Source organism: Gorilla gorilla, chromosome X, assembly GCF_029281585.2.
Source record: "Gorilla gorilla gorilla isolate KB3781 chromosome X, NHGRI_mGorGor1-v2.1_pri, whole genome shotgun sequence".
NCBI lineage: Eukaryota > Metazoa > Chordata > Mammalia > Primates > Hominidae > Gorilla > Gorilla gorilla.
Window position 1 is genome coordinate 158,839,807 of NC_073247.2, and position 24,578 is coordinate 158,864,384.

The following is a 24,578-nucleotide window of genomic DNA, read 5'->3' on the forward strand; positions in this document are numbered from 1 at the left end:
TTGGAGGGGAGAATGCTTTCGTGGGCCACACCCAGGGTCCCACTGCCCTGTGCAATGTCTGGACATTGCTTCCGATAGCCTGGGTGCTCCAGTGTCAGCCTCTGCCCAAAGAGCGCCCAATACAGCTTGAGCCACTGGTTCAGAGGGTGCAAACCATGAGCCTTGGTGGTTTCCACTTGGTGTTAAGCCTGTGGGTGCACAGAGCAAGAGTTGAGTCTTGGGAGCCTTGGCCTAGATTTCAAAGGATGTATAAAAAAGCATGGATGTCCAGGCAGAAGCCTGCTGCAGGGGTGGAGTCCTCATGGAGAACCTTTACTAGGGCAGTTCAGAGGGGAAATGTGGGGTTGGAGCCCCCATGCAGAGTCCACAATGAAGTACTGCCTAGTGGAGTTGTGAGAAGAGGGCCACCATCCTCCAGACCCCAGAATGGTAGATCCACTGACAGCTTGTAATAGGGCCTGGAAAAAGCATAGGTACTCAATGCCAGCCCATTGGGGGTTGAACCCTTCAAAGTCACAGGGTTTGAGCTACCCAAGGCTTTGGGAGCACTCCCCTTCTGCCAGTGTGCCCTGGATGTGGGACATGTATTGAAGGAGATTATTTTGGAGCTTTAAGATTTAATGACTTCCTTGCTGGGTTTCAGACTTGTGAAGGACCTGTAGCCCCTTTCTTTTGGCTGATTTCTCCCAAGTATTTACCCAATGTTTATACCTCCATTGTATCTTAGAAGAAGAAGTTAACTTGTTTTTTATTTTACAGGCCCATAGGCGGAAGGAATTAGCCATGTCTCAGATGAGACTTTGTACTGTGGACTTTTGAGTTAATGCTTCAGTGAGTTAAGACTTTGGGGGAATGCTGGGATTGTAGTTTGCAAAGTGAGAAAGACATAAGATTTGGGAAAGGGAAGGGCAGTATTATAAGGTTTGGATCTGTGTCCCCACCACAATCTCAGGTTGAACTCTAATCTCCAGTGTTGGAGGTGGGGCCTGGTGGGAGGTGATTGGATCATGGAGGTGGAATTCTGGTAGAAATAAATAGCAAAAAAGCCCACTATTTAAAATGGAATATTGTAGTAAATCTGAGAGAAACTAGACAAGACTTAGAAAACATTTAAAATATTTAAAATGCTATAAAAGCAATTCAGAAATCAATCAGAAAAAAAAATTGTATGATGATAGAATGAAACATGGCATATAAAATGATTTTTCAAAATTATTTACCTGGTAACTCAATGTTTTTGTAAAATATTCATGATGCATTACAAAATTGTGGAGCCCAACCTGAAACCTAAGTAAGTGTAAATATAGATAAATGTGTGGAAAGATCTACATCTAAATTTTATCAACAATTGTATCCATATTATGATGTTACTGGTATTATGGTATTATTTCATTACTGCTATTCAAGTTTTTCATACCTTTTATGTGTTTTCCAAGTTGTTCTACAATAAACAGGAATTGTGCTCGTGGTCCAAAAAGGAAAGATAGATATCAATAAAAATGTAGTTTTCTTTGACAGAATTCTGATATAAGAATAACTTGGAAAAATGTAAAATTTGTTTTTGGCAGTTACTTTCCCTCTTTTGAGCTCCCTAAATCTATATATACTCAGCCTATTCAGTTAGAGTTCTTGCCTTTCCATGTTCCTGACTCCTAACTCTAATAAATGTTAATGCATTATAAATTATGAGGATAAACTAATATATTCACATTAATGATGTGACAAAATTATAGTATAGCAAGGAAGGTCCAGAATGATTACGTAGCCATTAAACCAGGTTTTTTCATGTGCTAGGACTACAACACAGATCAAAACAGCCTCAAAACATCCTCATAGAACTGACATTTTATTGAAAAACACAGACAATTTTTAAAAAGTAACTAGTAAAATTCTTGGTATACACAGGAGTGTTAAATTATATGTAGTTATTTATGCTGGATATATGTTATTTATCACTTTATTAAATTACATATATTTTTAGTATTCTATAGATTGCCTTTTTATTATCTCAGTGGTCTGATTTGAAGACAAATTTTAATTTTTTCAAAGTCTATTTTATCAACTTATTTTTAATTTTACTTTTATACATTGATATCATATATAATAACTGATAGGATGCCTATGGTATATTATCGGGGGAAAAAAGTTACTGAAAGGTAAAGAAGATTAAAAATAAATATCTATATAAATAAAATATATATATATATATTCTGCCTTTTATTCATAAAATTTTTTTTATAGTTGGACATTTTGGCCTAAAATTGTGTTATTTTCCGTATATGGTTTGAAATATGGATTGAGGTTCATATTTTTCATATATATATATATATATATCACATTTTCCAGCATCTTGTTTAAATACTATTATTTCTTCATTAGACTGACTTTACAGCTTAGTCTAAATGAATATTGGTGACATATTCACTAAATATGTCACTAAAATGTAGAATATTGGCGACATATATGGATATTTCTGGTCCTTCTATTTGTCCATCCTTTCTTCAGTACCACACTATATTGGCTAATCTAGTTAGACAGTAAATCTGGAAATTACAAGTGTAAATTCTCCAACTTTGTGATTCTCTGACTGTTTTGGATATTCTAGTTTATTTGCCTTTTATATCAGTTTCAGAATCATCATGGTAATGTCTACAAATATTTTTCTGGGACATTGGTTGGAATTGCATTACCTCTAGAGATCAATAGAACTCTATAAGTCTATAGATTTGAATCCTTCGATCCATAAATATGATACTCCTCTCCACTTAATTAGTAGTTATTTGATTTCCTAGTGTATTTACACTTTTAGCATACAGATGTTTTTGGTTTTCTATTGATACTGAATCAAAATGCCACAAATTTAGTTGTTTACAACAACACAAATTTATTATATTAGGGTCTAAAGGTCAGAAATCTAAATTAGGTTTCTCTTGGCTAAAATGAAGGCATTGGCAGGGCTTTGTTCCTTCTGTTGGCTCTAGAGGAGAATCTACTTGATTGTCTTTAGAAGAAGATGCTACTTGCTTTCTCCGTTCTTTGGCTCATGGACTTTACCTCCACCTCTAGTCAATACTATAGCCTTTTCCAATGTTTCTCTTATTCTAACCGCCTTTCTCCTACTTATAAGGACCCTTGTGATAATGTTGGGTTCACCTAGACAATCTAGAATAAGCCCAATCTCAAAATATTTAATTTAATCACATGTACAAATTTTCTTCTACAATAAAATGTGTTGTTTACAAGTTCCGGGGTTACTCTGTAAACATTGTTTTGAGGGGGCTGTTATTCTGCCTACCACAGAGATCTTGTAATTTTTTCTTAGAATTTCACCTAAATATTTTATGTTCATATTATTATATTTTATGTTCATATTATTTTATTTTTCAATTAGCTTGATTTAATCATTTCCTAATGTACACATATATCAAAACATCATGTTGTATACCTTAAATATATGCAACTTTTATGTCAGTTAAACCTTAATAAATTGGTAGAAACATGGATGAATAATACAAAACAGAATTTCTCTGAAAGAAAACATAAATACCAGTGAATATACTATTCTTTTTGAGTAAATCATAAAAGAGATACGATAACAACTAAATTTTCTTACTTTCATTTTAGCATATCACTTAAAGTTATATAAGTAACATGCTTTCACTATAACACAGTTTTAGAAACTATATACTAAAAGGAGTTATCACTTTGGAAAATTCTACGTACATACAGTATTTCAAACTGACAGAATTTTTTTACTGTTCAGAATGTCCCCCCTACCCACACACACATACAAAGATTCTTTGTATTCTATTAGTACAATTGTTTCATTATGGAAAAGATACATCAACAGATTTTTTTTACTTTCAGATACTAATGGTCTTACACATATTCATCCATTCTGAATCTAAAAAAACATAAACTAAAATCCTCCCTGTACCCATATATTAATTTTTTAACAGTTTTTCCCTTTCAGTGTGTATGCTGTAGCCTCTATTTCAGTTGGAATCAAAATTGTATTAATCACTTACTATTTATAAAACATTTTTTACACATTTCCACAATATAAGTAGCTTATTTATAACCTACTTCCCAAACATGCATACTGGTTTCATGCTGCAGATGGCATCACACAGTCTGGCGCTTGTCTCTCTCTCTCTCCCTCTCCCTCCTTTTCTCTCTCTCTCTGTGTGTGTGTGTGTGTGTGTGTATTTATTTCCCTCTCTCTCTCTCCATTGGGTTAAAAGTTAAGAAGTGTCACCACAAGAAAATGGAGAGAGAAGCCTGGGAGACATCTCCTGAGTATCAGTTCTGTCACACCCTTTCATTCTTCAAATGTATTCTTAAAAAATGGGGGAAAAAAGATAATGAAAAAGAGTGAAATATTCTTGGATGGACTATGCTTAACCCATTGTAAACTGGTGACATATAGCTTTGAAAGGTAATTTAAAAGTCAATGAAAAATATTTTAGTCTTTGAGAGACAAATGGACACTGTGGATCAACAATGAAGGGACCTGAGAGGCAGGAGAGTCTTTTGGGAGCTCTAAAGGAGAAGCCTTGCAAATGATGACTAGTTGACAAGAGAGAAAAGTTTAGAGAATTTAGGAATCTGGAGTACAACCTTCCAGCTGACGAAGAATGGCTGTGGCCTCTATACAACGTATTTCTTATTTGAGCCAAGCCTCATTTGGCAAAAGTAGATAAATTCTTAAGGAACCAAAGTGCATGTGTTTTCTCAGGAGTCCACAGTTCCTATGTCTAGTCATCTAGAAGGCACAAAAAGTTCCTCGAAGTAGCCCAGCACTGAGGAGTGGGTGCACAGGATCCAAAACAGGCATCACCATGCTCGCAGCTACAGCCCCATCCCTAGGGACACCACATATGCAGTGCATGCTGTACATTACTCCTCTCAAAAAGGTGACATTTATATTTTAGTTCACATAAATGACACCTCCTTGTGAAAGGCACTGTACACTGAATGGCTGAATGTGGCATCCCAGACCAAATGCTCCCTATTCATGCCATTTTTATTCAAGTCCCTATATAGGTGTATACATTAGCATGGCCACCAAGATTTATGCCAAGGAATTATGCAAATTCTAGCCCCCAGTGCTCCCCTTTCATCCTGCCCTGAGTGAGATTTTAACATGCAGATTTTTGTTTTATTTTGTTTTGTTTCGTTATCATCCCAGCCACCCAGGAGCTGAGGCAGGAGTACACCTTGATCCTGGGAGTCAGGTTTCAGTGAGAGGAGATCAGGCCACTGTACTCAAGCCTGGGTTACAGAGTGAGACCCTGTCTCAAAACAAAAACAAAATGTAATAGAAAAAAAAAAAAAAACGTAAAATTACTGGTTAAGTAGAAAGGACCAACCACTCACCAAAGCCTTCTGTTGTCCTAAACGCCAGCCGTGCTGCACACACCTAAAGTCCAACAGAAAAACCACAGAATACAACAACCTGGATGCAAAGAAGTGGAGAAGAGTCAGAGGGTACCAGGTTGGAGAGAGTAGAAATTTCATTTCATTTCTTCTTCAGGCTATGGAGCAGTAAGAACCCATAGAAATTAATACAAGATACACACAAGACAGATAATGGGCTGGAAGACAGGAAATGCTATTTTATTTCTCTTAGCTCCATGGTGCTTTATAGTTCATTTATTTGAGTGCCTGCTCACTCGCTCTGTGTGTGTGTGTGTGTGTGTGTTATTAAATAGTAATAGCTGTAAGATTTTTAGTTCTAAGATTGTTTGCATTAATATATTTTCCATCCTTTTACTTTTACCCAACTTTCATGTAGGTCTTCATATTTAAAATGGGTTTCTTTTAGAAAGTATATAGTTGTTTCTTATTTTTATATAAATTGACAATCTCTGTCTTAATAGAAGCACTTATATCATTTATATTAATACAATTATTTATATACATGCATTTAAATCTACTGGCTTTCTGAATGTTTTCTATGTTTCATCCTTTTCTTATTCCAAATTTTCCTGTTTTCTGCCTGATGGTGGATTTAGTATTTTTAGCATTCAGTTATATTTTCTCTACTCTTGGCATATTAGTTAGGTCACTTTAAAAAATATAGTGGTTGCTCTAGGGTTTACAAAGTTCATATTTAATTCATCACAGTCTATCTTCAAAGAATATTATACTACTTTTTGGCTGAATAGGAACAGCTCCAGTCTGCAGCTCCCAGTGTGATCAATGCAGAAGACGGGTGATTTCTGCATTTCCAACTGAGGTACCTGGTTCATCTCATTGGGACTGGTTGGACAGTGGCTGCAGCCAATGGAGGGTGAGCTGAAGCAGGGTGGGGTGTCGCCTTACCCGGGAAACACAAGGGTTTGGGGGATTTCCCTTTACTAGCGAAGGGAAGCCGTGACAGACTACCTGGAAAAACGGACACTTCCGCCTAAATACTATGATTTTCCCAAGGTCTTAGCAACCGGCAGACAAGGTGATTCTCTCCTGTGTCTGGCTCAGCAGGTCCCATGCCCACGGAGCCTTGCTCACTGCTAGCACAGCAATCTGAGATCGATCTGTGAGGCAGCAGCCTGGCTTGGGGAGGCGCATCCGCCATTGCTGAGGCTTGAGTAGGTAAACAAAGCAGCCAGGAAGCTCAAACTGGGTGGAGCCCACAGCAGATCAACAAGGCCTACTGCCTCTAAACTCCACCTCGGTGGACTGGGCATAGCTGAATGAAAGGCTGCAGACAACTTCTGCAGACTTAAACATCCCTGTCTGACAGCTCTGAAGAGAGCAGTGGTTCTCCCAGCATGGCGTTTGAGCTCTGAGAAAGGACAGATTGCCTCCTCAAGTGGGTCCCTGACCCCCGCATGTAGCCTAACTGGGAGACACCTCCCAGTAGGGGCCAACAGACACCTCATATAGGTGGCTGCCTCTCTGGGACGAAGCTTCCAGAGGAAGGATCAGGCAGCAATATTTGCTGTTCTGCAATATTTGCTATTCTGCAGCCTCCACTGGTGATACCCAGGCAAACATGGTCTGTAGTGGAACTCCAGCAAACTCCAGCAGATCTGCAGCTGAGGGACCTGACTGTTATAAGGAAAACTAACAAACAGAAAGAAATAGCATCAACATCAACAAAAAGGTCATCTGCACCAAAACCCCATCTGTAGATCACCAACATCAAAGACCAAAGGTAGATAAAACCACAAAGATGGGGAGAAACCAGAGCACCTCTTCTGCTCCAAAGGATCGCAGCTCCTTGCCAGCAACAGAACAAAGCTGGATGGAGAATGACTTTGACGAGTTGACAGAAGTAGGCTTCAGACAGTCGGTAATAACAAACTCCTCCGAGCTAAAGGATGATGTTTGAACCCATCGCAAGGAAGCTAAAAACCTTGAAAAAATATTAGACAAATGGCTAACTAGAATAAACAGTGTAGAGAAGACTTCAATGACCTGATGGAGCTGAAAACCATGGCCCGAGAACTACATGATGCATGCACAAGCTTCAGTAGCCAATTCGATCAAGTGGAAGAAAGGGTATCAGTGATTGAAGATCAAATTAATGAAATAAAGCAAGAAGACAAGGTTAGAGAAAGAAGAGTAAAAAGAAACAAACAAAGCATCCAAGAAATATGGGATTATGTGAATAGACCAAATCGACGTTTGATCGGTGTACCTGAAAGTGATGGGGAGAATGGAACCAAGTTGGAAAACACTCTTCAGGATATTAGCCAGGAGAACTTCCCCAATATAGCAAGGCAGGCCAACATTCAAATTCAGGAAATACAGAGAACACCACAAAGATATTCCTCGAAAAGAGCAACCACAAGACACATAATTGTCAGATTCACCAAGGTTGAAATGAAGGAAAAAGTGTTAAGGGCAGCCAGAGAGAAAGGTCGAGTTACCACAAAGGGAAGCCCATGAAACTAACAGCGGATCTCTCAGCAGAAACCTTACAAGACAGAAGGGAGTGGGGACCAATATTCAATATTCTTAAAGAAAAGAATTTTCAACCCAGAATTTCATATCCAGCCAAACTAAGCTTCATAAGTGAAGGAGAAATAAAATCCTTTACAGACCAGCAAATGCTGAGAGATTTTGTCACTACCAGGCCTGCCTTACAAGAGCTCCTGAAGGAAGCACTAAACATGGAAAGATACAACTGGTACCAGCCACAGCAAAAGCATGCCTAATTGTAAAGACCATCGATGCTATGAAGAAGCTGCATCTATTAACGGGCAAAATAACCAGCTAACATCATAATGACAGGATCAAATTCACGCATAACAATATTAAGCTTAAATGTAAATGGACTAAATGCCCCAATTAAAAGGCACAGACTGGCAAATTGGATAAAGAGTCAAGACCCATCAGTGTGCTGTATTCAGGAGACCCACCTCATGTGCAAAGACACACATAGGCTCAAAATAAAGGACTGGAGGAAGATCTACCAAGCACAAAAAAAAAAAAAAAAACACACACAAAAAAAGCAGGGGTTGCAATCCTAGTCTCTGATAAAACAGACTTTAAACCAACAAAGATCAAAAGAGACAAAGAAGGCCATTACATAGTGGTAAAGGGATCAATTCAATGAGAAGAGCTAACTATCCTAAATATATATGCACCCAATACAGGAGCACCCAGATTCATAAAACAAGTACTGAGAGACCTACAAAGAGACTTAGACTCCCACACAATAATAATGGGAGACTTTAACACCCCACTGTCCATATTAGACAGATCAAGGAGACAGAAAGTTAACAAGGATATCCAGGACTTGAACTCAGCTCTGCAACAAGGAGACCTAATAGACATCTACAAAACTCTCCACCCCAAATCAACAGAATATACATTTTTCTCAGCACCACATTGTACTTATTCTAAAATTGACCACATAGTTGGAAGTAAAGCACTCCTCAGCAAATGTAAAAGAACAGAAATCACAACAAACTGTCTCTCAGAACACAGTGCAATCAAATTAGAACTTAGCATTAAGAAACTCACTCAAAACCGCACAAGTACATGGAAACTGAACAACTTGCTCCTGAATGACTACTGGGTAAATAATGAAATGAAGGCAGAAATAAAGATGTTCTTTGAAACCAATGAGAACAAAACACAATGTACCAGAATCTCTGGGACACATTTAAACCAGTGTGTAGAGGGAAATTTATAGCACTAAAAGACCATAAGAGAAAGCAGGAAAGGTCTAAAATCGACACCCTAACATCACAAAAGAACTAGAGAAGCAAGAGCAAACACATTCAAAAGCTAGCAGAAGGCAAGAAATAACTAAGATCAGAGCAGAACTAAAAGAGATAGAGACAGAAAAACCCCTTCAAAAAATCAATGAATCCAGGAGCTGCTTTTTTGAAAAGATCAGCAAAGTTGATAGACCACTAGCAAGACTAATAAAGAAGAAAAGAGAGAAGAATCAAATAGACACAATAAAAAATGATAAAGGGGATATCACCACTGATCCCACAGAAATACAAACCACCATCAGAGAATACTATAAACACAGGTACACAAATAAACTAGAAAATCTAGAAGAAATGGATAAATTCCTGGACACATACACTCTCCCAAGACTAAACCAGGAAGAAGTTGAACCTCTGAATAGACCAATAACAGGCTCTGAAATTGAGGCAATAATTAATAGCCTACCAACCAAAAAATGTCCAGGACCAGATGGATTCACAGCCGAATTCTACCAGAGGTACAAACAGGAGCTGGTACCATTCCTTCTGAAAGTATTCCAATCAATAGAAAAGGAGGGAATCCTCCCTAACTCATTTTATGAGGCCAGTATCATCCTGATATCAAAGCCTTGCAGAGACACACACACAAAGAGAATTTTAGACCAATATCCCTGATGAACATCAATGCAAAAATCCTCAATAAAATACTGGTAAACTAAATCTGTCAGCACATCAGAAAGCTTATCCACCAAAATCAAGTCAGCTTCATCCCTGGGATGCAAGGCTTGTTCAACATATGCAAATCAATAAATGTAATAACCACATAAACAGAACCAAGGACAAAAACCATATGATTATCTGAATAGATGCAGAAAAGGCCTTCAATAAAATTTAACAGCCCTCCATGCTAAAAAACACTCAATAAACTAGGTATTGATGGAACATATCTCAAAATAATAAGAGCTATTTATGACAAACCCACAACCAATATCATACTGAATGGGCAAAAACTGGAAGCATTCCCTTTGAAAACTGGCACAAGACAAGCATGCCCACTCTCACCACTCCTATTCAACATAGTGTTGGAAGTTCTGGTCAGGGCATTCAGATAAGAGAAAGAAATAAAGGGTATTCAATTAGGAAATGAGGATGTCAAATTGTCCCTGTTCGCAGATGACATAATTGTATATTTAGAAAACCCCATCGTCTCAACCCTAAATCTCTTTAAGCTGATAAGCAACTTCAGCAAAGTCTCAGGATACAGAATCAATGTGCCAAAATCACAACCATTCCTATACACCAATAAAAGACAAACAGAGAGCCAAATCATGAGTGAACTCCCATTCACAATTGCTACAAAGGGAATAAAATACCTAGGAATCCAACTTACAAGGGATGTGAAGGACCTCTTCAAGTAGGACTACAAACCACTGCTCAATGAAATAAAAGAGGACACAAACAAATGGAAGAATATTCCATGCTCATGGATAGGAAGAATCAATATCATGAAAATGGCCATACTGCCCAAGGTAATTTATAGATTCAATGTCATCCCCATCAAGCTACCAATGACTTTCTTCACAGAATTGGGAAAAACTACTTTAAAGTTCATTTGGAACCAAAAAAGAGCCCACATTGCCAAGACAATCCTAAGCCAAAAGAACAAAGCTGGAGGCATCATGCTACCTGACTTCAAACTATACTACAAGGCTACAGTAACCAAAACAGCATGGTACTGTTACCAAAACAGAGATATAGACCAATGGAACAGAGCAGACGCCTCAGAAATAACACCACACAGCTACAACCATCTGATCTTTGACAAACCTGACAAAAACCAGAAATGGGGAAAGTATTCCCTATTTAATAATGGTGCTGGGAAAACTGGCTAGCCATATATAGAAAGCTGAAACTGGATCCCTTCCTTACACCTTATACAAAAATTAATTCAAGATGGATTAAAGACTTAAGTTTTAGACCTAAAACCATGAAAACCCTAGAAGAACACCTAGGCAATACCATTCAGGATATAGGCATGGGCAAGGACTTTGTGACTAAAACACTGAAAGCAATGGCAACAAAAGCCAAAATAGACAAACGGGATCTAATTAAACTAGAAAGTTTCTGCATGGCAAAAGAAACTACCATCAGAGTGAACAGGCAACCTACAGAGTGGGAGAAAATTTCTGCAATCTACTCATCTGACAAAGGGCTAATATCCAGAATCTACAAAGAACTCAAACAAGTTTACAAGAAAAAAACAACCCCAACAAAAAGTGGGCAAAGGATATGAACAGACACTTCTCAAAAGAAGACATTTATGCAGCCAACAGACACATGAAAAAATGCTCATCATCACTGTTCATCAGAGAAATGCAAATCAAAACCACAATGAGATACCATCTCAGGCCAATGAGAATGGTGATCATTAAAAAGTCCATCCCACGACAGTTAGAATGGCAATCATTAAAAAGTCAGGAAACAACAGATGCTGGAGAGGTTGTGGAGAAATAGGAATGCTTTTACACTATTGGTGGGAGTGTAAATTAGTTCAACGATTGTGGAAGACAGTGTGGTGAATCCTCAAGGATCTAGAACTAGAAATACCATTTGACCCAGCAATCCCATTACTGGGTATATACCCAAAGGATTATAAATCATGCCACTATAAAGATACATGCACATGTATGTTTATTGTGGCACTATTCACAATAGCAAAGACTTGGAACCAACCCAAATGTCCATCAATGATAGACTGAATTAAGAAAATGTGGCACATATACACCATGGACTACTGTGCAGCCCTAAAAAAGGATGAGTTCATGTCTTTTGCAGGGACACGGATGAAGCTGGAAACCATCATTCTCAGCAAACTATCCCAAGGACAGAAAACCAAGCACTGCATGTTCTGACTCGTAGGTGGGAATTGAACAATGAGATCACTTGGACACATGGCAGGGAACATCACACACCAGGGCCTGTCAGGGGTTGGGGGGCTGGGGGAAGGATAGCATTAGGAGAAATACCTCATGTAAATGATGAGTTGATGTGTGCAGCAAACCAACATGGCACATGTATACCTGTGTATCAAACCTGCACATTGTGCACATGTACCCTAGAACTTAAAGTATAATAAAAAAATACAATGAAAAAACAAAAAAAACCTCATTGATTGTAGTGTCTTGTGTGGGCGTTACAAAAAAAAGAATATTATACTAGTTTATGTACAGTTTAAAAATCTTATAATATGCATACAATTCACCCCATCCTTTGTCATATTTTTAATTACATTTATTAATGTTCTAATCCCCACACACATATTTGTTTACACTGTTATTATTGACTGATTAATAAAATAATAAAATACCCTCTGTGTGAAGCCCCCAAATTTGAGACAGGTCTCAGGTAATTTAAAAAGTTAATTTTGCTAAGGTTGAGGATGCGCATCCATGACACAGACTCAGGAGGTCCTGGTGACATGTGTCCAAGGTGGTGAGAGCACAGGATGGTTTTATACATTTGGGGAGACATGATACATCGGTCAACATATGTAAGATAAACATTTGTTCAGTCTGCTCCAGAAAGGAGGAACAACTCAAAGCAAAAGTGAGACAACTCAAAGTGGGGAGGAGGCTTCCAGGCCACAGGTAGGTGAGAGACAAACGATTGCATTCTTTTGAGTTACTGATTCACCTTTCCAAAGGAGGCAGTCAGATACGCATTTATCTCTGAGCAGAGGGATGACTATGAATAGAATGGGAGGCAGGTTTGCCCTAAGCAGTGCCCAGCTTGAATATTTCCTTTAGCTTAGTGTTTTTCGGGCCCTGAGATATTTCCTTGTCACATCCTTATCTTCATCTTTACCATTTTCTGGATTTTTGTTTGTGCAGATTCATGTTTCTGCTTGGTATTTTCTCTGCCTGAGGAAATGTGTTATGATGTCTTGTAATGCATTTTTACTGTGATGAATAATCTAAATGTTCTTTGTCTGAAAAAATTATGTCATTTTTGTGTTTATTATAGAGATAATTGTGAGCCCATTAAAAGAAAAATTCATCTCTCAAAATAGTTTGCTGTTTTCTAACACAACCATTTCTTACAGTTCCTATCTCTGCGCTAAAATTCCTCATTTGATCATCCGTAATGTCTCCTTTTTCCAATAGTGATATTGTTTGGATCTGTGTTCCCACCTAAATCTCAAGTTGAATTGTAATCCTCAGTGTTGGAGGTGGGCCCCAGTGGGAAGTGATTGGATCATGGGGGTGGAACATTCATGAATGGTCTAGCACCATCCCTTTGGTGCTGTTCTCATGATAGTGAGTTCTCAGGAGATGTGGTTGTTAAAAAGAATGTAGCAGCTCCCCCATCTCTCTTCCTCTTGTATTGGCCATGTGAGGAGCTAGATTCTCCCTTGCCTATTCGATGATTGGAAGTTTCCTAAGGCCACCTAGCTATGCTTCCTGTACAGCCTACAGAACCATGAGCCATTTAAAGTTACCTAAAAGTGTGCAACCAGCTTTTGCATTGGGTAACAGGCAGAGGTTGAAACAGTTTGGAAGGCTCAAAGGAAGACAGGAAGATGAAGGAAGAGTTAAAATTTCCTAAATAAGTGTTTAATGGGTTGTCACTAGATTGCTAATAGTGATATGGACACTGAAGAACAGGTTGAGGAGGTCTCAGATGGAAATGAGGAACTTATGGGGAAGTGGAGTAAAGGTCACCCTTGTTATGGATTAGCAAAAAACTGGTGGCATTTTGCCCCTGCTCTAGGGATCTGTGGAACTTTTGAAATTGAGAGCGATGGTTTAGGATTTTTAGTAGAAGAAATTTCTAAGCATCATAGCTTTCAAGATGGGGCCTGGTGGCTTCTAATAGCCTATGCTCATGTGTGTCAACAACAAAAAAATTATGTAACACTGGCGCTTATATTTAAAAGAAAAGCAGAGTATAAAAGTTTTGAAAATTTGTAGCCTGGCCACATGGTAGAAAATACAAACTCATTTTGTGGTGAGGACTTCAAGCCAGCTGTGCAAATCTTCTTAAGCAACAAGGAGCTGAATGTTAATATCCAAGAGAATGGGGAGGCCTCAAAGTCATCTCAGAGACCTCTGCAGTAATCCCTCCTCCCATCACAGGCCGAGAAGACTAGGAGGGGAGAATGCTTTCATGGACCACACCCAGGGCCCCACTGCCCTGTGCAGTGTCTGGACACTGCTCCCGATAGCCTGGGTGCTCCAGTGCCAGCCTTGGCCCAAAGGACCCCAATATAGCTTGAGCCACTGGTTCAGAGGGTGCAAACCATGAGCTTTGGTAGCTACCACTTGGTGTTAAGCCTGTGGGTGCACAGAGAAAGTGTTGAGGCCTCGGAGCCTCGGCCTAGATTTCAGAGGATGTATAAAAAAGCATAGATGTCCAGGCAGAAGCCTGCTGCAGGGGTGGAGTCTTCATGGAGAACCTTTACTAGGGCAGTGCAGAGGGGAAATGTGTGATTGGCACCCCCACACAGAGTCCACCCTGAGCACTGCCTAGTGGAGCTCTGAGAAGAGTGCCACCATCCTCCAGACCCCAGAATCATAGATCCACTGACCGCTTGTAGTTAGGCCTGGAAAACGCATAAGCACTCAATGCCAGCCCATTGGGGGCTAAACCATGTAAAGTCACAGGGTTGGAGCTGCCCAAGGCTTTGGGAGCCCAAGCCTTGCAGCAGTGTGCCCTGGATGTGGGACATGAAATCGATGGAAATCATTTTGGAGCTTTAAGATTTAATGACTTCCCTGCTGAGTTTCAGACTTGCACAGGACCTGTAGCCCCTTTCTATTGCTGATTTCTCCCAAGTATTTACCCAAAACTTATGCCTCCATTGTATTTTAGAAGTAATTAACTGTTTTTTTTTTTAATTTTACATGCTGATGGGCAGAAGGGATTAGCCTTGTCTCAGATGAGACTTTGGATTGCGGACTTTTAGGTTAATGCTTCAGTGAATTAAGACATTGGGGGACTGTTGGGATTGTATTTTGCAACGTAAGAAGGACATGAGATTTGGGAGGGGCCAGAGCAGAATTATAAGGTTTGGATCTGTGTCCCCACCCCAATGTCAGGTTGGATTGTTCCCCAATGTTGGAGGTAAGGCCCGGTGGGAGGTGATTGGATCATGGGGGTGGAATTAAATAGTGGAAAACAATGACTATTTAAAATGGAATATTTTAGTAAATCTGAGAGAAAGTAGAAAACACTTAGAAAACATTTCAAATATTTAAAATGCTATAAAAGCAAGTCAAAAATCAGAAAAAAATTGTATGCTAGAATGAAACATGGCATGTAAAATTATGTTTCAAAATTATTTACTAGGCTATTGCATGTTTTTACAAAATATTCATGATGCATTATTTGAAATCATTTATAAGAGAATGGCACAAAATTATTGACCTCAACCTAAAACCTAAGTATAAATACAGATAAATGTGTGGAAAGATCCACCTATAAATTTTATCAAGTACTGTATCCACATTATGATGTTACTGGTATTATGGTATTATTTCATTACTGCTATTCAAGTTTTTCATACCTTTTATGTGTTTTCCAAGTTATTCTGCAATAAATAGGAATTATGCTCATGGTCAGAAAAAAAAAGATATCAACAAAAATGTATTTTTCTTTGGCAGAATTCTGATAAAAGGATAACTTGGAAAAGTGTAAAATTTGTTTTTGGCAGTTATTTTTCCTCTCTTGACTCCCTAAATCTATATATACTCAGCCTGTTCAGTTACACTTCTTGCCTTTCCATGTTCCTGACTACTAACCATAATAAACGTTAATTTATTATAAATTATGAGGATAAACAGATATATTCACATTAACGATGTGACAGATTATAGTATAGCAAGGAAGGTCCAGAATGAATCCATAAGCATTAAATGAGATTTTTTTCATGTGCAGGGACTACAATACAGATCAAAACAGCCTCAACACATGCTAACAGAACTGACATTTTATTGAAAAACACAGATAATTTTTTAAAAGCAACTAGTAAAATTCTTAGCGTACACAGGAGTGCTAAATTATATGTATTTATGCTGATATATGTTATTTATTACATTATATATTAAATGTTATTTACCATATTATTAAATAACATATATTTTTTAGTCTTCTATAGACTGACTTTTATTATCTCAATGGTCTTCTTTGAAGACCAATTTTAATTTTTTCAAAGTCTATTTTATCAACTTATTTTTAATCAATTTTATGTTTATATTTTGATATCATATAATAATTTAATGGTCAAAAATATTTTCTGTCATTTTTTTCCATAAAATTTTATAGCTTGACATTTTGGCCTAAGAGTGTGTTAATTTCTGTATATGGTTTGAAATATGGATCAAAGTTCATGTTTTTCATATGTGTATCACACTTTCCCAGCATCATATTGTTTAAATACTATTATTTCTTTATTAGATTGACTTTACAATTTAGTCAAAATGAATTGGTGACATGTATGGGTAATTCTGGTCCTTCTATTTCTATTCGTCCATCCTTTCTTGAGACTCACACTACATTGGCTAAACTAGTTACAGAGTAAATCTGGAAATTACCAGTGTAGATTCTCCAACTTTGAGATTCTCTTTCAGATTGTTTTGCATATTCTAGTTTATTCACCTTTTATAATCATCATGCTAATGTCTACAAATATTTTTCTGGGACGTTGGTTGGAATTGCGTTAACTCTATAGATCAATAAGACTCTATAAATCTATAGATTTGAATCCTTCAATCCATAAATATGATACTCCTCTCCACTTAATAATTATTTACTTTTTAAGTGTGTTTACTTGCACTCTTAGCATACAGATATTTTTGGTTTTTAATTGATAACTGTAACAAACTGCCACAAATTTAGTTGTTTACACAACACAAATTTATTATATTAGAGTCTAAAGGTCAGAAATCTAAATTAGGTTTATCTCAGCTAAAATGAAGGCATTGGCAGGGCTTTGTTCCTTCTGTTGGCTCTAGAGGAGAATCTACCTGATTGTCTTTAGAAGATCATTCTTTGGCTCATGGACTTTACCTCCACCTCTATTGAATACTGTAGCATTTTCCAATGTTTCTCTTATTCTAACCACCTTCCTTCTACTTATAAGGACCCTTGTGATTATGTTGGACTCACCTAGATAATCTAGGATAATCCCAATCTCAAAATCTTTAGTCACATCTGCAAATTTCCTTCTACCATAAAATGTGATGTTTTTGAGTTCAGGGGTTGCTCTGTAAACATCTTTTGGAGGGGGACTGTTATTCTGCATACCACAGAGATCTTATAATTTGTATTTAGAGTTTCACCTAAATATGTTATGTTTATATTATTTTATGTTTTAATTAGGTTGATTTAATCATTGTATAATATATACATATATCCAAACATCATGTTGTACACCTTAAATATATACAAAAGTTATGTCAGTTAAACCTTAATAAATTGGTAGAAACACGGATGAATGATACAAAAAAGTATTTCACTGAAAGAAAAACCACAAATAACAGTGAATAGAGTACTCTTTTGAGAAATCATAAAAGAGATATGATAATAACTAAATTCTCTTACTTTTCTTTCATTTTAGGATATGACTTAAAATTATATAAGTACACATGCATTCACTATAATACAGTTTTAGAAATTATATACTAAAAAGTGTTATCACTTTGGAAATTTGTGTGTACATACAGTATTTCCAACTGACAGAATTTTTTTACTGTTCAGAATGTTCCCCCACCCCCAATGAAAAAGATACTATGTAATCTATTAGAGCAATTGTTTTAATATTGAAAAAGATACTTCAACTGATTGTTTTTTTACTTCCAGACATTAATGGTCTTATACATATTCATCCTTTCTGAACGTAACAAAACAAACTAAAATCCTGCCTGTAACCATATAGTAATTGTTTTTTTATACTTTCTCCCTTTTGATGTGTATGCTATAACCTCTATTTCCATTGGAATCAAATTTGTATTAATAACTTACTATTTATAACATTTTTAACACATTTCTGCAATATAAGTAGCTTATTTATAACCTACTTCTCAAAATGCATACTAGTTTCATGCTGCAGATGGCCTCACACCATCCGGCACTTGTCTTACTCTTTTGCTCTCTCTCTTTTTTTGTGTGTTTGTGTGTGTGTGTATTTCCCTCTATCTCTCTCCATTAGGTTAAGAGTTAAGAAGTGTCAACACAAGAAAATGGGACCAGGCGTGGTGGCTCACGCCTGTAATCTCAGCCATGTGGGAGGCTTAGGTGGGTGGATCAGGAGGTCAGCAGTTCGAGACCAGCCTCATCAACATGGTGAAACCCCGTCTCTACTAAAAATACAAAAATTAGCCAGGTGTGTTGGTGCGCACCTGTAATCCCAACTACTCGGGAGGCTGAGGAAGGAGAATCCCTTGAACCTGGGAGATAGAGGTTGCAGTGAGCCCAGATCACACCGCTGCACTCCAGCCTGGGCGAAAGAGCAAGACTCTGTCACACACACACACACACACACACAAAGAAAATGGGGAGAGAAGACTAGGAGATATCTCTTGAGTATCAATTCTATCATACCCTTCCATTGTTCATACATATTCTTAAAAAACGGGGAAAAAAGATAATGGAAAAGGATGAAATATTCTTGGGTGGACTATGCTTAATCCTTCATAAATTGGTGACTTAAGGCTTTGAAAGGTATTTTAAAAGTCAATGAGAAAATGTTTTAGTCTTTGACAGAAAATGGACACTGTGGATCAGCAATGAAGGGACCTGAGAGGCAGGAGAGTCTTTTGGGAGCGCTAAAGGAGAATCCTTGCAAATGATGTCTAGTTGATAAGTGAAAAAAGTTTAGAGAATTTAGGAATCTGGAGTAAAGCCTTCCAGCTGACGAAGAATGGCTGTGGCCTCTATACAATGTATTTCTTATTTGAGCCAAGCCTCATTTGGCAAAAATAAATTCTTAAGGAACCTAAGTGCATGCGTTTTCTCAGGAGTCCACAGTTCCTATGTACAGTCGTCTAGAAGGCACAAAAAGTTCCTTGAAGTGTAGCCTAGCACTGAGGAGTGGGTGCACAGGATGCAAAACAGGCATCACCATGCTTGCAGCTACAACCCCATCCCTAGGGACACCACATATGCAGTGCATGCTGTACATTACTCTTCTCAGAAAGGTGAAATTTATATTTTAGTTCACATAAATGACACCTCCTTGAGAAAGGCACTGTACACTGAATGGCTGAATGTGGCATCCCAGACCAAATGTTCCCTATTCATGCCGTTTTTATTCAAGTCCCTATAGGTGTATGCCTTCTCATGGCCACCAAGATTTATGCCAAGGGACAATGCAACTTGTAACCCCCAGCACTCCCCTTTTCATCCTGCCCCGAGTGAGATTTTGACATGCAGATTTTTGTTTTGTTTTTGTTTTCAGATGAAGTCTGGCTGTGTCACCCAGACTGGCATGCATTGGCGTGATCTCAGCTCACTGCAACCTCCGCTTCCTGGGTTCAAGCACTTCTCCTGCCTCAGCCTCCTGAGTAGCTTAGGTTAAAGGCACACACCACCTCGAATGGCTAATTAACACGCAGATTTTTAGACTGATCAAGAATAGAGCTTTTCACTTCATCTCTTCCCCAAAGGTGAGTAATCCTTGTCTGGATTATCCCATTAGTTTTCACGTTAATTTGCTTGTCTCATTAAAAATCCTCAAAATCAGGCCAGGCACAGTGGCTCATGCCTGTTATCCCAGCACTTTGGTAGGCCAAGGCTGGTAGATCATCTGAGGTCAGGAGTTTGAGACCAGCCTGGACAACGTGGTGAAACTCCATCTCAACTACAAATACAAAAAATCAGCCGGGTGTGGTGGTGAGTGACTGTAACCCCAGCTAATCTGGATGCTGAGGCAGGAGAATCATTTGAACCCAGGAGACAGAGGTTGCAGTGAGCCGAGGTTGTGCCATTGTACTCCAGCCTGGGCAACAAAAGTGAAAATCCATCTAAAAAAAAAAAAAAATCTTCAGAGTCAGCCGGGCATGGTGGCTCATGCCTGTAATCCCAGTACTTTGGGTGGTCCAGGTGTGCATATCACTTACGGCCAGGAGTTTGAGACCACCCTGGCCAACATGGTCAAACACCATCTCTACTAATAATACAAACTTAGCAGGGTGTGGTGGCTCGCGCCTGTAATCACAGCTACTCAGGATGATCACTTGAACCTGGGAGGCAGAGGTTGCAGTGAGCGGAGATGGCGCCAATATACTCCAGCCTGGGTTACAGAGTGAGACCCTGTCTCAAAAAAAAAACAACAAACAAAAAAAAAACCCAAAAACTTTTAAAATTACAGTTAAGTAGACAGGGCCAACCGCTCACCAAAGCTCTCTATTGTCCTAAAACTCCAGCTGTGCTGCACAGACCCTAATTCCAACGGAAAAACCACAGAGTACAACCACCTGGATCCAAACTACTAGAGAAGAGTCAGACGGTACCAGGTTGGAGAGAGCAGAAATTTAATTTCTTCTTCAGGCTATGCAGTGGGAAGAACCCATAGAAATTAATACGAGAGACAGACAAGACAGATAATGGGCTGGAAGACAAGAAATGCTATTTAATTTTTCTTAGTTCCATGGTTCTTTATAGTTCATTTATTTGGGCTCGGTCTCTCTCTCTCTCTCTCTCTGTGATTAACAATTAATAGTGCTAGGATTTTTTAGCTTTAATATTTACTGTTTGCATTAATATATTTTCCATCCTTTTACCCAACTTTCACATAGGTCTTCATATTTAAAATGGTTTCGTTTTAGAAAGTATACAGCTGTTTCTTATTTTTACATAATTTGACAGTGTCTCTCTTAATTGAAGCATTTATATCATTTATTATAATTATTTATGTACATGCATTTAAATCTACTGGCTTTCTAGTTGTTTTCTGTACTTCATCCTTTTGTAATTCCTAATTTTCCTGTTTTTCTGCCTGATGGTAGATATAGTATTTTTATCATTCAGTTATATTTTCTGTACTCTTGGCTTATTAGTTGGTCACTTTAAAAGAATAGCGGTTGCTCTGGAGTTTTCAGTGTTCATATTTAATTCATCACAGTCTATCTTCAAAGAATATTATACTAGTTTATGTATAGTTTAAAAACCTTATGATAGTATACTTACAATTCATCCCATCTTTTGTAATATATTTGTTACTTTTATTAATGCACACACATATTTGTTTACACTGTTATTATTTACACTGTTATTTGTTATTGACTGATTGAACATTTGAGACAGGTCTCAGTTAATTTCAAAAGTTAATTTTTCCAAGGTTGAGGATGCACACCCATTACCCAGCCTCAGGAGGTCCTGATGGCGTGTGCCCAAGGTGGTCAGAGCACAGTTTGGTTTTAAATATTTTAGGGAGACATCAGTCAAAATATGTAAAATGAATGTTGGTTTGGTCCGGTCCAAAAAGGTGGGACAATTCAAAGTAGGGAGGAGGCTTCCAGGTCACAGGTAGATGAGAGAGAAATGGTTGCGTTCTTTTGAGTTTACTGATGAAGCTTTCCAAAGAAGGCAATCAGATACACATTTATCTCTGTGAGCAGAGGGAAGACTGAATAAAATGGGAGGCAGCTTGAATTTTCCCTTTAACTTAGCGATTTTGGGACTGAGATATTTCCCTTTCACATCCATATCTTCATCTTTACCATTTTCTGGGTTTCGAATTTTTATGTGGTGATTCATGTTTCTGCCTGGTATTTTATCTGCCTGAGGAAATGTGTTAACAAACATTGTTGTATTTATAATGGGGTGAATAATCTAAATTTCCTTTGTCCAAAAAAATTATCTTGTCATTTTTGTGTTTATTATAGAGATGATAATTGTGAGCCCATCAAATGAAATATTTATTTATCTATCTCTCAAAATAGTTTGTTTTGCTTTTTTCTAATTGTAAATTTCTAAGAAATTTACAGTTCCTATCTCTGTGCTAAATTTCCTCATTTGCTTGTAATTGACTAATGTTTGAAGTGGCGCCTTGTGGGAGTTGTTTGGATCATGGGGGTGAAATTCTCATGAATGGTCTAGCACCATCCCTTTGGTGCTGTTCTCATGATAGTGAGTTCTCACGAGATCTGCTTGTTAAAAACTGTGTAACAGCTGGGTGCAGTGGCTCACGCCTGTAATCCCAGCACTTTGAGAGGCCAAGGCAGGCAGATCATGAGGTCAGAACATCGAGACCATCCTGACCAACATCTTGAAACCCCCTCTCTACTAAAAATAACAAAAATATTAGCTGGGTGTGGTGGTGTGCGCCTGTAGTCCTAGCTACTCAGGAGCCTGAGGCAGGAGAACCACTTGAGCCTGGGAGGTGGAGGTTGCAGTGAGCCGAGATCGCACCACTGCACTCCAGCCTGGCGACAGAGTGAGACTCTGTCTCAAAAAAAAAAAAAAAAAAAAAAAAGTGTGTAGCAACTACCCAACCTCTCTTTTCCTCCTGTTCTAGCCATGTGAGGTGTTAGCTCCTCTTCTGAATCTGCCATGGTTGAAAGTTTCCTGAGGCCTCCCAGCCATGCTTCCTGTACAGCCTAAAGAACCATGAGCCAAATAAAGATACCTAAAAATGTGGAAACAGCTTTTGAATTGGGTAACGGGCAAAAGTTGACACAGTTTGGAAGGCTCGGAGGGAGACAGGAAGATGAAGGAAAAGTTGAAATTTCCTAAAGAATTGTTAAATGGCAGTCATTAAATTGCTGATAGTGATATGGACACTAAAGGCCAGGCTGAGGAGGTCACAGATGGAAATGAGGAACTTGTTTGGAAGTGGATTAAAGGTCACCTTTGTTATGGATTAGCCAAGAAACTGGTGGCATTGTGCCCCTGCCCTAGGGATCAGTGGAACTTTTGAACTTGAGAGTGATGATTTAGGGTTTCTGGTAGAAGAAATTTCTAAGCAGCATAGCATTCAAGATGGGGCCTGGTTCCTTCTAATAGCCTATGCTCAATTATGTCAACAAAAAAATGATGTAAAACAACTGGCACTTCAAAGGAAAGCAGAGTGTAAAACTTTTGAAAATTTGCAGCCTGGCCACATGGTAGAAAATAAAAACTCATTTTCTTGTGAGGCATTGGAGCCAGCTGCGGAAATCTGCATAAGTAACGAAGAGCCGAATGTTAATACCCAGGACAAAGAGCCGAATGTTAATACCCAGGACAATGGGGAAGTCACTGAGGCATTTCAGAGACCTCTGCAGTAGCCCTTCCTCTCATCACAGGGCAATAAGCCTTGGAGGGGAAAATGCTTTCATGGGCCACACCCAGGGCCCCACTGCCCCGTGTAGCCTCGGAACACTGCTCCCCATATCCTGGGTGCTCAAGCGCCAGCCTCAGCCCAAAGTGTCCCTGATACAGCTTCAGCCACTAGTTCAGAGGGTGCCAACCATGATCCTTGGTGGCTTCCACCTGGTGTTAAGCCTGTGGTGCACAGTAAAGAGTTGAGACTTGGGAGCCTCGGCCTAGATTTTAGAGGATGTATGAAAAAGCAAGGATGTCCAGGCAGAGGTGATGCCCTCATGGAGAACCTTCACTAGGGCAGTGCAGAGGGGAAATGTGGGGTTGGAGCCCCCATGCTGAGTCCACACTGGAGCACTGCCTAGTGGAATTGTGAGAAGAGGACCACCATCCTCTAGACCCCAGAAGGGTAGATCCACTGACAGCTTGTAATTGGGCCTGGAAAAAGCATAGGAACTCAATGCCAGCCCATTGAGGGTTGAACCCTGCAAAGTGACAGGATTGGAGCTGCCCAAGGCTTTGGGAGCCCACTCCTTGTGCCAGTGTGCCCTGGATGTGGGATGTGAAATTGAAGGAGATCATTTTGGAGCTTTAAGATTTAATGACTTCCCTGCTGGGTCTCAGACTTGCACAGGACCTGTAGCCCCTTTCTATTGGCTGATTTCTCCCAATTATTTAACTACATTGTGTGTTAGAAGTAATTAATTAACTGTTTTTTTTTTTCTTTTTTACAGGCCCACAGACAGAAGGGTTTAGCCTTATCTCAGATGAGATTTTGGACTTGGACTTTTGAATTAATCCTTCAATGAGTGAGTTAAAGCTTTGAGGGACTGTTAGAATTGTATTTTGCAATGTGAGAAGGACATGAGATTTGGGAGAGGCCAGGGCATTATTATAAGGTTTGCCTCTGTGTGTAATCCCCAGTGTTGGAGGTGGGGCCTGGTGGGAGGTGGTTGGACCATGGGGGTGGAATTCTGGTGGAATTAAATACTGGAAAAAAAAAACACTAAAATGGAATTGTTTAGTCAATCTGAGAAAAAGTAGAAAAGACTTAGAAAACAAACATTTAAAATATTTAAAATGCTATAAAAGTCAGAAATC

The 24,578-nt window shown here is 38.7% G+C and overlaps 1 long non-coding RNA gene across 2 annotated transcripts in view; it reads left to right on the plus strand.

The window, feature by feature from the left end:
* LOC109024697 (uncharacterized) overlaps nucleotides 1-24,578 on the plus strand; it is an 87,476-nt gene that overhangs the window by 13,174 nt on the left and 49,724 nt on the right. For both annotated transcript variants that reach the window (XR_002004185.4, XR_008675442.2), the window contains exons 2-3: nucleotides 19,633-19,840; nucleotides 24,212-24,286. This is a non-coding gene — a long non-coding RNA (uncharacterized lncRNA). The remainder of the gene's footprint in view (nucleotides 1-19,632; nucleotides 19,841-24,211; nucleotides 24,287-24,578) is intronic.